This window comes from Giraffa tippelskirchi, chromosome 9 (genome assembly GCF_054371585.1).
Source record: "Giraffa tippelskirchi isolate mGirTip1 chromosome 9, T2T-mGirTip1v1.2.pri, whole genome shotgun sequence".
NCBI lineage: Eukaryota > Metazoa > Chordata > Mammalia > Artiodactyla > Giraffidae > Giraffa > Giraffa tippelskirchi.
The window spans coordinates 45,226,476-45,240,707 of NC_137283.1; the positions used below are offsets into that span (position 1 = coordinate 45,226,476).

General features: G+C 39.9%; 2 long non-coding RNA genes across 2 annotated transcripts in view; one reads left to right on the forward strand and one right to left on the reverse strand.

Annotated features, from left to right (window-relative positions):
• LOC145519916 (uncharacterized) overlaps positions 1–13,184 on the forward strand; it is a 120,871-nt gene extending 107,687 nt beyond the window's left edge. The window contains exons 3-4 of the long non-coding RNA XR_014064023.1: positions 6,485–6,526; positions 11,956–13,184. This is a non-coding gene — a long non-coding RNA (uncharacterized LOC145519916). The remainder of the gene's footprint in view (positions 1–6,484; positions 6,527–11,955) is intronic.
• LOC145519915 (uncharacterized) lies at positions 8,269–13,920 on the reverse strand. Its single transcript, XR_014064021.1, has 2 exons — positions 13,813–13,920; positions 8,269–8,870 (listed from the first exon to the last, which is right to left on the reverse strand). It is a non-coding gene; the product is annotated as an uncharacterized LOC145519915 (long non-coding RNA).
• Positions 13,921–14,232: the final 312 nt, after the last annotated feature.

Genomic DNA, 14,232 nt, shown 5'->3' on the forward strand with positions numbered 1-14,232 from the left:
TGAGATGACTTTTTGATCTTTTTCTCTCCATTTCATGTGTTAATTTCACACTGTCTTTCTCATGCCTTTTCCCCACAGTCTAACGTCTAAAGAGACTGTCCTTGGGGGACAGAGTCTCACCCCTGCTTCTCATTAGCTCAGTTCCTGTGGGTGTCAAAGGAGACTGAGGACATCTCCCTGGCAATCCAGTGTTTAAGACTTCGTGCTTGCAATGCAGGGGGCACAGGTTCGATTCCTGGTCAGGGAACTAAGATCCCACATGCACACAGTATGGCAAAAAAAAAAAAGAGAGAGAGAGACTGAGAAGGGCACAGCTAAGGAGAGACAGAGGGGGTCCTATATCCCTAGGTGTTCAGTCTAGGGGATTGCCAGCTATTGCAAATCCCATCTAATGTCAACAGGGTATGGGGGAAAAGGAGAAAACATACCCCATAGCTCCCAAGTGCCAACTGCCTTGATTGTGCTATTTGAGAGGGATCTAAGGTCTTTCTATGCCTCTGATCGGTATATGTGGAATGAGGGTCAGAGTTATTTCCCCTTGCATACTAAATGAACCCAAGTCATCAAACTACTCAGCTTCAGTGAATAGGCAGGAGAATCTCCAGAAAAGATGCCAGGCCACTCATCTTTCCATCTGCCACAGTGCGGGGATATGGTGATGAATTTTCATGGGGCAGAAAACATCATCTACACTATATGCTAGAAGGACAGCAAAGAAGGGTCAGTGAGAATTCTGTTTCAAAGCAGAAATTTGGAGCACATTCACACAGAGCTGATAAGATCCTGCCTAAGTGTCAGCTGTTTCACAATCAACTTTTCTTCACGTAATGTTCCTTATATGTTGTAGTTAATTATATAGTTAGTTGTTCAAACTTTACCAGTGTTGTATTGAAACAGCAGTTTGAAAAGTAAAAATCTCTGCCATAAATTAACTATTTTTATTTACACTATGTCCAAAAATAATGTGGCTGGCTTTTTAAAAATTGAGCTAACTACTTTGAGAGCTGAATTGCCTACACTGTCTGGATATGCTGTCAATGTTTGGTAAATCTTGGAATTTTGATAGGTGTCCTCCTTTGTAGCAGTTGACGGTAAGCGGTTACCTAGGGCTCTGGATTTCAAGGGGTTCTGATGTCACAGGCAGGCCCAGTGACCTCAGGAAATCCATTTGCTAAATGATTGGTGATGGCCATCACAGTCGTGTGGCACGGGGTGGGGGTGATGGAGAAGGACCGGGGGGACAAGGATAGACAGTGGGTGGGAGTTGAAGTGGAGGGGTGAGGAGCAGCACTTGTGCCATATATAGTGTCATATTGCCCTGTTATGGGCATAGAACCATGATAATGCATATTGGAGAGAGGGTACTGGATTATTATTACATATTATTACACAAGGGAATCTTTGGCCCTTTGATTTAAAAAAAAAAAATCTGTTTCAAAAATACAAACATCTGGGGACTTCCCTGGCAGTCCAGTGGTTAAGACTCCGCGCTTCCACTGTAGGGGGCACAGGTTCAGCCCCTGGTCAGGGAACTAAGATCCCACATGCCATACAGCATGGCCAAAATATAAAATTAAATAAAAACTAAAACAAAAAAGAAATAAAATTTAAAAAATTCAAATGTCCTATTTACATGTCTCCACTGAAGGGCAGATTTTTTTTCTAAGTAGATAATTTTCTCAATTATTACATAAATTATTAAATAAATATGACCAGGAACACAACAACTTCATTCCTGCCATGCATGATAATCATGAGTAGTCCTGACGTCTAGAGCTGACCGGCTCTTTGTGCAACTTGACCTTTTTCTTCCTACAAGTGGGTAAAGTTGAAACATTAAGGAAATAGCAAAATTCATAAAAACTACAAGTCAGAGTCACTCTTTTTTGAGATGACAACACATTTAAAAAGCATCACTTGTAATTATGAAGCTATTATAAAAACATTTTAAGGATGTGGAAGTACATTAAATCTACTCAAGTTAGCAGACAAGATACACAGCCTAATGTCATCTCTTAGAAAAAATTTAATGTGTTGGAAGTCGCTTCATTTAAAAATAATAAAAATGTCCAAAATTGTATAAGTTATTATGTAAATTATTAAAGTTTGAAAGTCTATGCTGAGGAAATAAACAGATACTTTTTGGAGACTGCCTTAATGACTAATACAAATTATCAGATAATTGGGTCATGATGAGTTAGGAGTCAAAATGAACAAAAGATTCTTCCCCATACAGGCATAGAACAGAAGCTGTGATGACCTAAAATAAAATGTTAGGTGCTTTTGTCCAGCTCCAATTCCATATTTTAAATTGCTTTTGATTCTACAAGGAATCATAGATAAAGAAAAGGAAGGCCTAGAAAAATGGGAATTTAATCCTGAACCCCTCCAAAATATTAATAACAAAAGTGGAGTGGCATTTGTAAGTCCTGACCATGTGCCAAGCACTGAGCTAGGCATTTTATATATATTACTACATTTAACTCTCAAAATAATCCTTTGAGGCAAGGATTATTATTATCCTTAAATTACAGATGAGAAAAATCCCCTTTCCTTCAGTGGCTTTCCCAAAATTCCTACAAGTGTAATGAATATTGTCCACTAATATCCAAATACAGAATTACACAGGTCTGGGCTCCATGGTGTACACTAGACATGGGACAGACCCTCAGGCCAGGTTCAGCCCTCATCTGAATTTGTCTGGGCTCCGGCTGAAACTCAGAGAATACCTCAGTGCCAGTTGTGAAATTTCTTCTGGATGCATTTGGACACATGAGTTATTCTCTTGTGTTTATCCTCTCAAAGACTAATAAAATACCATTGTAACAATTTAAACTTTCCTAACCAAAATCATCAATCTTTAAGTTTATCCACTTAGACTACTTTTCAAGGTATTCACATATAATGCATACATACTTTTTTGCTTTTACAAAATTGGAATCATACTATGCATAATGTATGGCAGCGTTTGTTTTTTTTTTCTTGATCACAGGTATGTCTATCTTTCCACGTCATTATGCATACTTCTACCTTGTTCTTTTCAATGACTGCTTAGAATTGCACTGAATGAATGTTTGTTGTTGTTGTTGTTGTTCAGTCACTAAGTTGTAACCAAGTCTTTGTGACCCCATGGACAGCAGCATGCCAGGCTTCCCTGTCCTTCCGTATCTCCTGAAGTTTGCTCAAACTCATGTCCATCGAGTTGGTGATGCTATCTAACCATCTTATCCTCTGTTGCGCCCTTATCCTCTTTCCCTCAATCTTTTCCAGCATCAGGGTCTTTTCCAACGAGCCAGCTCTTCTCGTAAGGTGGCCAAAGTATTGGAGCTTCAGCTGTAGCTGAATATTTACTTCCAATATGTAGCTGAATATGTACTTCCAATGAATATTCAATGTTGTTTTCCTTTAGAATTGACTGGTTTGATATCTTTGCTGTCCAAGTGACTCGCAAGAGTCTTCTCTAGCACCACAATTGAAAAATATCAATTGTTCAGCACTCAGCCTTCATTATGGTCCAACTCTCACATCCATACATGACTACTGGAAAAACCATAGCTTTGACTATATGGAACTTTGTCAGCAAAGTGATGTCTCTGCTTTTAAAAACACTGTCTAGGTTTGTCATAGCTTTCCCTCCAAGGAGCAGGCATCTTTTAATTTCATGGCTACAGTCACTGTCACCGTCTGCAGTGCTTTTGGAGGCCCAGAAAATAAAATCTGTCACTGCTTCCACTTTTTCCCCATCTATTTGCCATAGTGATGGGACCAGATGCCATGATCTTAGTTTTTTGAATGTTGAGTTTCAAGCCAGCTTTTTCACTCTCCTCTTTCACCTTCATCAAAAGGCTCTTTAGTTCCTCTTCACCTTCTGCCATGAGAGTGGTATCATCTGCATACCTGAGGCTGTTGGCATCTCTCCCTGCAGTCTGACCCAGCTTGTGCTTCGTCCAGCCATCGTTTCACATGATGACTCTGCATGTAGGTGCATGAGCGGCCTGTGATCTCCTTTCCGATTTTGAACGGATGCACTCTTACCTATTGAACTGTTTTCTTGCTGTTCAACATCTGATTTGTACATAGCTTTTTGCTGTTATAAACATGCTTCACGAAGTGCCCCTGCATACCTACATGAGTGTTTCTATAGTATAGATACTCAGAAATATTAATAATACTGCTGGGTTAAAGATTTAGGCACATAAATACTAGATGGATACTGTAAAATTTCTCTCTAAATGACTTTCTTACCAACTTCATTTTCAGTGTGTGTTCCTCTCCTGCTTTGAGGGATAGTATTTAGTCTACATCTCCCTACCCTTCTCCCCTCATATCTGTCTTTCTCACCTTTGCTGGTCTACTTTCTGCTTCTGTCTACTTATACCTCACCATTGTTTTTACCATCCTGCTTAACTGACTATAAAATGACGTTAAAAACATATGTGACTATAAAATGACATTAAAAACATATTTTCAGTTCCCACTTGTTAAATAAATGATGAGGTAGTTTTATCTTTTATATAGATCTCTTTGTTACGATAAGGTAATAAAACACAAGAATTAAAATAGTTTCATGTGGCCCCCTATTTAAGTGACCCATGGCAGAAGAAAATACCCCACTTCTGCCCTAGGTACACAACTCTACTGTGCAAAATGTCAAAATCCATCCATGTCAAAAAATTTAAACTTTAGTTCATTATCAGGAATTATTTTTGGTGAATAAACCTTCTCAGGTTTTAATTGAATATTCAATTTTAGTGGTTATAATAAGATATAAGCAATCATGACTGCAGAAAGCACTTGCAGGAATTATCCTTTACCAATGAATCTTTGAATAGCAGAATAAAGATCATGTCCAATCTGCTTGACTTGACTTTCTGCATAACCAGTCTCTTTAAGAGCAGATCTCTGCTGAGTCTGTTGTACTTATTTCCTTTTAGGAATCAGTAAATGGCCCTAGGACAAACATAGGGGGCAGTTTAAGGACTTAGAATACCATGAGAAAGAAATATTGGGGGCTTTCAATTTATTTATCCTGGATAAAGAACACTTGATTTTCTATTTCTAAGGTAAACACTGTAGAGAGAAATACAAAGAGCTAACTATGATGGGGAAACCGAAAAGAAAAAAAAAAAACTATGGTGTGCAAAGCAAACAGCAAAGTTAAAGGGAAAAAACCTAATGAATAGAAAAGATGAAATTTCCCTTAAACTACATATAGGACAAGACATGAAAAATTACATAAGCATGTGTGCTGGGGTAGAGAAGCTGTTTAAAAGACAAAGGCTAATATTGGTTATCTCTGAGAGTTGGGTTTATAGGTAGGTTTTTTGTTCGTTCTTCTTGTCTGAACTTCCTAATATTTGTCCAGTGAATACAGATGAGTTGTGTTAAAAAATCAATAAAAGTTAAAAATAGAAATGTTTATATATAGACTCAAGACATTTAAAAGTCTTTGCAAAGTATATCTAGAGCTCTATCAGACTCCAGATACCTGACATTTGACTTGATGAATTTTTTTAGACCCCAACTTTCCCCACATTAACAGGAACTGATACAAAGAAATAAAAAGTCCCGTAAATACTAAAGATAGTTAAACAATTTGGTTGTAGGCATTAAGCAATCCAGTATTTACATAAGATGATCAATAAGAAATGGCATCTGTATCAAGGATTTGTTGTGAAAACACTTTAGCTTAGAAAGATAATTTCAAAGTGATTCAGAGCAACAGGTAGTCCAAAGGGAATTTCATCACAAACAGTATTGGATCAACTTTATAAGCTATAGTTAGTTTGATTTGCCAAAGGACAAAGTCATTCAGGTGCCGAGGAATGTTCATAATTTGCACCTTTAATTTACTACTTCAAGGCTATGTGTTGCAGCATTATGTATAATAGTGAAAAACTGAAAACAACCTAAATATTCATCACCAAGAAACTGGCTGAAAACCATGATGCATTACACAGTGGAGGACTGTGCCACTGATACACGGGGGTCTCTGTCTGTCACCTGGCGTGATCACAGGGATATATTGTGAAGTGAAAACAGGAAGCAGGGAGACAAGCTTTATCTTTGGTATCTTTTGATAAGAAAGGGGATTTCCTTATAGTTTAAAAAAAGAAAAAAACAGTTAATTGCAATCCCCCCCAAAAAAGATTACCTGTAGAGTGAAGAAGGAACTAGATGGAGGGAATGAATGTAGAAGCTAGACTTCTTGATGTACTTTATTGTGTAATTTTGAATTTGGAACTATAAAAACGTTTCACCTACTTAAACATCTTGAATAAAAAAGAAAAACATTTACTGGGTCTTGATTGACATTTACACTGGCTAACAAAATCTTTCACTTCTACCAAGCTGGAATTTCATAAAATGAAATGACAAAATATTTCTATGTTTATTATCCCTTAAAATGAGTTATTTTTGCCTGTTTGACCTGTTAAGCCAAAATTTCAGTTTCCCACAAGTTTTTTTTTTTCTTTCTTTGCAGGTTTTCAATGCTACAGACGGAGATTTTAGGGTTTGAAAAGAGGTAAGTGAGTTTTTTAAGTTATTATTAAGACTTTGCTGTTTTAGAATAATTGAAGTTCACAGAGAAATTGAGAGGAAGGTATAGAGGGTTCCCATATACACACCTTGCCCTCACACATGCATGGCCTCCTCCATTGTCAACATCCCCATCAAAGTGGTACCTTTATTATGAATAAAGACCCTACACTGACACATCATTAAACCAAAATCTGTAGTTTACATTGCAGTTCACACTCGGTGTTTTACATTTTTATGGGTTTGGATACATGTATAATGATGTGTCCATCATTATGGTATACAGAGTATTTGTGCCCCACCTATTCACCCCACACCTCACACCCAGCCCCTGACAACCACTGATCTTTTTATTGTCTTGACTTTTCCAGAATGTCATATACTTGGACTCATATCATATGTAGCCTTTTCAGATTGGAGTTTTGCACATAGTAATATACATTTAACAAGCATTCATGTCTTTTCAAGTGGTTTTTAATATATCAGTATATTTGATAAATGAAACAAATGTCTCTTATTTCTTCGGACCTTTTTTTTCTGATATTTCAAAATAATTATAGAAACCCAATATTTCATTGAGTGATTTGTATCTTTCCAGAAATTTTTTCATTTTCATCTTGAATTATCAAATTTGTTTGCACAAAATTGGTCACCAGAGTCACATGGTTTTAAGGAGTGGATCTGGGATTGAAACAAAAGGATGTCTTATTCAAGCCCCCAAACTGTACTCAGAAGCAGTAGCAATGACCCAAGCCATCAATGAAGGTCATGATTTTAAAATAAACTGGAACATACACTTTGCAATGAATCCTTCTAGTTTTAAAACTTTTCCTAGATGTTCCCAGATGTAACTTCTTGACTGCTTGTGCTCTTACATCAAAAGGCTAAAGATAAAAATCATTAGGGTCCTTGCCACCATGTGGGTTACCCTGAGTAGGAGCAGACTGCAAACGTAATACGTGCAGTGGTGGGCAGTCTCTGATGATAGCTTTCCATGAGCAGCACATGCTCTAATTTAGTAATTTTGTCCATTCTAATTAGCCTAAATAGAAAACCGTACTTGTGAATAAACATAAAAATTTGAATTCCAGGGACTTCCCTGTTCAGTGATTAAAGACTCCAAGCTCCCAATGCAGGGAGCCCAGGTTGGATCCCTGGGCAGGGAACGAAATCTTATATGCTGCAACTAAGACCCAGTGCAGCCAAATAAATAAATATTTTTTAAAAAGATATGAATTCCAGAACTGTATGGTTAAGGCCTTAGAGATCATCTAACCTAACCCCATTGATTTTCTTACTGGTAGAGAAACAGAAATCCCATGAGGGCAATAGATTCGATCTCCAGGGCAGTGAAGGCTTTCACTGACACGTAGCCAGGTTGGTTGGGGAACAAAGGTATAGAAGAAAAGAATACAAGAAAAGGAATGTTATTTAGGATGACATAGTTATTTTCTTGGTGCCTCAGTATCTTTTAGCTCCAGGATGATTTAAACATAAATCTAGAAGTATTTAAGAATCTCAAATGTGTAGTATTAATATTTTCAGGTTAAGGAGTCTGTGCATTTTTGGCATTTATATACTTTAAATTCTCTTATGTTTAAGAAAATTGGCCTTAGGAAACAAGAAGTCATCTTTGTATTCTAATTTTAAATATATACTTGATTTAGACTTGTGATTTTTAAGTTCAGATCTTTATATTACAAACTGAGTAATTTAATAGAGCTAAAGTTTTATCATATTTATAAGTTTAATGTATTAGGTTTACAAGAGTTAATGAAATATGCAGGAAGCTTTTGTTAAGTCAAGACTATTATAATACTTATATGGAAATTGAATATATTAAATTTATAAAAGCAGTTTAAAAGGAGTTCAATCAAGTTTGTAAATGGGATCCAACATTAACCAAAGTCCCCTTAAAAGTGACTGTTAGAACTTGCTGGGCTTATAAACAAAATAAATAGCTTAATAAATGCAAGGCTTTGTAATGTTTTTAACTTTAGTAAATCAAGGACTAATTTAAAAATCGTAAAAAGTCACACTTATGAATAATCTCTGTTTTGCACAAAAACTACCATTGAGGACTTTAAAAATCACATTTAACAAGTTGAAGCAGGGTAAGATATCCAGGCTATCTCTTGGATAGGGTAGGATGTCATTAAAGAGGCATGTGTGAAACTCCCGCTGTGTCACAGGCGGACACCGTGCTGGGTGCCCAAGACTGAAGCGCTCGTGGGCTCCTTGTGCTGGTGCTCACACGAGGATCCTGAAACAGCCAGGTGGCAGGTGGCAGCCAGGCAGCCCAAATAAAGCCATGTCTCTATGGCACGATACTGTTTTGAAATAGGGAAACATAACACATATAGGGATCAATGCTTGGCTCTTTAGTTTTAAAAGCCTCTCCTTAAATTAGTTAAAACGTTGCAAACAAAACCAATATGGTCGTTTTTGTTGTTTAGTCTCTCAGTCAAGTCCGACTCTTTGCGACCCCATGGACTATAGCCCACCAGGCTGCTGTGTTCATGGGATCCTCCAGGCAAGAATAGTGGAGTGGGTTGCCAATTGCTTCTCCAGGGGAACTTCCCAACCAACCCAGGGATGCAGAAAAAGTATGGTAGGAGACAGCTTTCCTGTCCAATCACTCCCTCCCCCGCCCCAGGGTAGATCAAAATCCCTTGGCTTGATAGGAAGGAGCTAGTGGGAAAGAGGGGAAGTCAAAAGCAAAGGAGGGAAAAAAAAAAAAGAAAACCATAAGTCTAATGCATCCCTGAGAAGATTCCTGTGTCCTTTCTCTTGGCCAAATTCCTGGTGAAGAGGAGGACAGATCTGAACGTTTGAGAAAAGGAGAGCTATGCCCTTGTCCCCTGCAAATGTGGTAGGTAGCAAGACCCAGAGTTCCCAGACCCAGAGTGGGGATTTTTGTCTGGTCAGAGAAGTCCCAGGTAGCCTCACCAAGTGTCTAAGGAATAGAAACATGGTCCCAGTGGCTGTGAGGAGCACAGAGTGGCACTGCCCCTGTAGCATCGGCTCTGTGCCGAGTACCCTCATGCCTGTCGGATTCCAGCTGACAGCAGTCCTAGGAGGGAGCCAATCTCAGCATCTGTGCTTTCCAGATGAAGAAACCAAGGCTCTGAGTTAAATTGCATGCTCAAGGACACACGGCTCCACAGACTTGGAGCCAGGACTCAGAGGCTTCCTTCTAATACACACTGTATTGCTCCCTATTAAAATATGTATACTATCTACCACCTCTCTTGCGAGATGGACACCTGTCTTCATGCCTTGTAGCATGCAGAGAATGGCAGCAAGCCAAGACAAGAACCCAAGCAGAGATCATTCAGGCCCTGACTCAGCATTGTTCTTGATGACAGTTAAGCTAATGGAAGCTACAAAACACAGCCAAGAAAATTCTTTTTTTTTTTTCTGCCTTTGCTGAACAGGATCTGACTGTTTGGGGGTCATTTAAAGACTCTGGCTTATTCCTTTAACAGTGAGTTCCTTCCACATTGCTTATGTGCTCTTCTTAGCATCAATCCTCCCAACTCTGCAGGGATTATCTTAAAAACAAAGATAAACTTTCAAGGATATTGCTAAGAGAAAAATAAATTACCAAACAGTACACACAGTAGGATCCAGTTTTGACCTCGAGATGCATGTGGATACGTTTGCACAGAGAATGAGTTCTTTCTGGGCAGCAGTGTGTGTGTGCTAAGTCACTTCAGTCGTGTCTGACTCTTTGCAACCCCATGGATGGTGGCCCACCAGGCTCCTCTGTCCATGGAATTCTCCAGGCAAGAATACTGGAGGGGGTTGCCATTTCCTCCTCCAGGGGATCTTCACGACCCAGGGATCGAACCTGTGTCTCTTGCATCTAACTTGCATTGGCAGGTGGGTTCTTTATCACTAGTGCCACCTGGGAAACCCTCTTGAGCCGCAGAATGAGGGGTAATTCTATTAACTTCAGGGCTAGAGAGCTAAGTGGTTAAGGAGTAAGTTCCTGAGCCTGGTGGCCTGGGTTTGAATCCCTACACTGCCACTTGCTGCCTGTGGGACCTTGGGTAAAATGAGTGACACTGTCAGAGTCTCAAATTGCTCATCTGTAAAACAAGGGGAGAAGCAGAACCTCCCACAGGGCTGTTGTGAGGGATAATCAAATCAACCTTCAAGTATGCTCAGCATCTTGTTTGGCACATGGTAAGTACTCAGGTCTCATTTGTGGAAAATGCCTCCACCTTCTACCAGAGGTCAATAACCCAGCTTCGGGCTTCACACCTGCTCGAGAGACCACCTGACTCGACCTCCTTGTACAGATACGGAATCCCAGAGCCTGCAATGGCAAAGCACCCACCCACCTTCCCAGCCTCTCTCCCTGCAGTCAGGAACTTCTCCCGGGAGCATTCTCTGCATGAGGGTCTCCCATCCTCCCTTGTCAGTCCCTCAGGTTCTGGGCTCTCAGACCAGGAAACTCTGGCTGTAAACAGTTGCTTCAAGGGAATCGAAACAAACCCTGTCAGAGACTCATAGCATGAAAGGAATTCTGTTCCACCTAATTTAAGGCACTGACAACTCAGACTATAAAGAAATGCAGAAACTGTTGCATTGTTACAAACTCATGTCAGCAACGTATGCTCTAATATAAGATCATGGCATCTGGTCCCATCACTTCATGGGAAATAGATGGGGAAACAGTGGAAACAGTGGCAGATTTTATTTTGGGAGGCTCCAAAATCACTGCACATGGTGATTGCAGCCATGAAGTTAAAAGATGCTTACTCCTTGGAAGGAAAGTTATGATCAACCTAGACAGCATATTAAAAAGCAGAGACATTACTTTGCCAACAAAAGTCCGTCTAGTCAAGGCTATGGTTTTTCCAATAGTCATGTATGGATGTGAGAGTTGGACGGTGAAGAAAGCTGAGCGCCGAAGAATGGATGCTTTTGAATTGTAGTGTTGGAGAAGACTCTTGAGAGTCCCTTGGACTGCAAGGAGATCCAACCAGTCCATCCTAAAGGAGATCAGTCCTGGGTGTTCATTGGAAGGACTGATGTTGAAGCTGAAACTCCCAATACTTTGGCCACCTCATGCGAAGAGTTGACTCATTGGAAAAGACCCTGATGCTGGGAAGGATTGGGGGCAGGAGGAGAAGGGTACGACAGAGGATGAGATGACTGGATGGCATCGCCGACACGATGGACATGGGTTTGGGTAGACTCCGGGAGTTGGTGATGGACACGGAGGCCTGACATGCTGCAATTCATGGGGTCACAAAGAGTTGGACATGACTGAGCGACTGAACTGAACTGAACTGAACTGAACTGAATGAGAAATATATTAGATAGAGAGTGGATGGAATCTAAATACAGAGACAGAGACTTATCCTAATGTGAAAGTTTGTTTTTTTACTTTGGGTCACACAGGTATCTAACCAGGAAAAACAACTCCTTGAGACAAATTTTGAGGGCCTTTTGAGGAACTGCCTTTGAACCTGTGTACCAGCAGAGGGCTTCAGGATAAACAAGACAAGACTGAAGACGACTAGAAGTTTTTCAAAACTGTAAGTCCGAGTACTCCGGAAGTAGACAGACCTTGGTTTAAATGCTTTCCCCTCCACTTGCTGTGCAATCTTGGACAAGTTACCTAACATCCCTGAGTCTTGGTTTCCTTGCCTGGAAGACAAAGGCAATCCCTAATTCACAATAAATGTGAAAACATAAAAGACCCAGCACACAAGAACCCAAGAATGCACTAAAATCAAACAGACAGTGGTCCCTTCGTTACTTAGAAAACTACCTCTTAAAATCAATTAGCAGTTTCTGTTTAAGGCTTATAAATTAAGTTTTGGAGTTCTGATGCTTTGCCTCAGAAGAAAAGATATTTACACAAAATTTGGAAATTGAAATTATCCAGACTTGAGTTTAAATCCTATCTCTACCATTTACTGGGTTTCTCTGGTGGCTCAGAGGTAAAGAATCCACCTGTCAATACAGGAGATGTGGGTTCGATCCCTGGGTGGGAAGATGCCATGGTGAAGGAAATGGCAACCCACTCCAGTATTCTTGCCTGGAAAATCCCATGGACAGAGGAGCCTGGTGGGTTACAGTCCTTTGGGTCACAAAGAGTTGGACATGACTTAGTGACTAGATTACAAAAAGAACAAATCAGTTTCTACCTTGTAACCTTGAGTAAGTTGCCTCAGTTTAATCTCAAGTATAAACTGGAACTGATCATAACTAACTCAAAGGGGTTAATGATAAACCTTGTAAAGTGCTGGGCACAACCCCTAATGTTCTGAAAATATTGACTATTTATTTTTGTTTTTATTTCGGCTTCTCTAAGAATTATTCCTATAATTGCCTCGCACCTTTGTTCAATTTATGCTTGAAGTCAGAACCTCAGATTTTGCGTTTTACAGCAAGGCACGTTTCCAGTGAAACAATTTAATCCATATAAAACTTAGACAAAAAAAAATATGGAAATGTTTGCTTAGATAAACCTAAGAAACTGACATGGAAACAATACAGCCAAATAGTTGTTTTCATTTTTAAAAAGCACCCTGACCCAGTCTAAGACAGCTCAAAGGGTCCATCTGCAGACTAAAATCGAGACATCACAAATATGTCCAGTAGGAAATGACTGCCCAGCCTGCTCAGAGTCTGTAAATCCCCTGGCAGCCCAGTTCTCATGAGGAGGGAATGAATGTTTTATTAAGTATCTACTGTGTGTCAAGGGTTGCACTTACGTGCTGTCTGTTATCAGTTACACCACTGCAGCCTCCACACATCCCGATAATGAAACCGGGCACAGTGGGGTTCTTTGTTCTGTTGTGTTCTTTTTAAACGTTTCATTAAATGCTGAACAGATACCAAATGGTCCAGTCCTTTCAATAAGCCTTCCAGGTAGGGTTATTGAAGGGTTATTAACCATCACTTATTAAAAAGGGAACTGAGGCACAGGAAAGCTAAGCAGATCTGCCATAGGTCACACAACTAATAAGTAATGGAAGCAGGATTAAACTTCAGTGCTAACTCAACACAATCTTGTCAATAGTGTGGCTGATCTTGGTGCGAAGCTGCACCAAAGTGAATCAGCAGTGGACTCAGCTGTGCTGTGAGAACATTGTATTTTAGAGAGCTACTGTGATTCTCATGTGTTTTGGGTGGGGGGACTCTTTTGGGGGAGGGTGAGTGGGAATCTAATAAGACTATTTTTGTTGCTGTTAGATTAGGTAATACATTCATATAATTCCATGATAGCTCAGTTGATAAAGAATTCACCTGCAATGCCGGAGACCCCAGTTTGATTCCTAGGTCGGGAAGATCCGCTGGAGAAAGGAACGGCTACCCGCTCCAGTATTCTGGCCTGGAGAATTCCATGGACTGTACATTCCAAGAGGTCACAAAGAGTTGGACACGACTGAGTGACTTTCACTTTCATGTGGTTTACAATTGAGAAGGTACAAAAAGTATCCAGTAGGTGCCCTCTACCCCTGCCTGTGTAGTCAGGACCTTGGCCTGGAGGCAAACAGTGTTATTGGTTTCTTAGGTATCTTTCCAGGAATTTCTAATGCATATACAAGCAGATAGATAAACACATACACATACACTCACTCAAGATACCCTTTTATTCACACTTTTCTGCACCTTGCTCCTTGCCTGGGACCCTGTATCTGCCTACTATTCCGTCCATGCACAGAG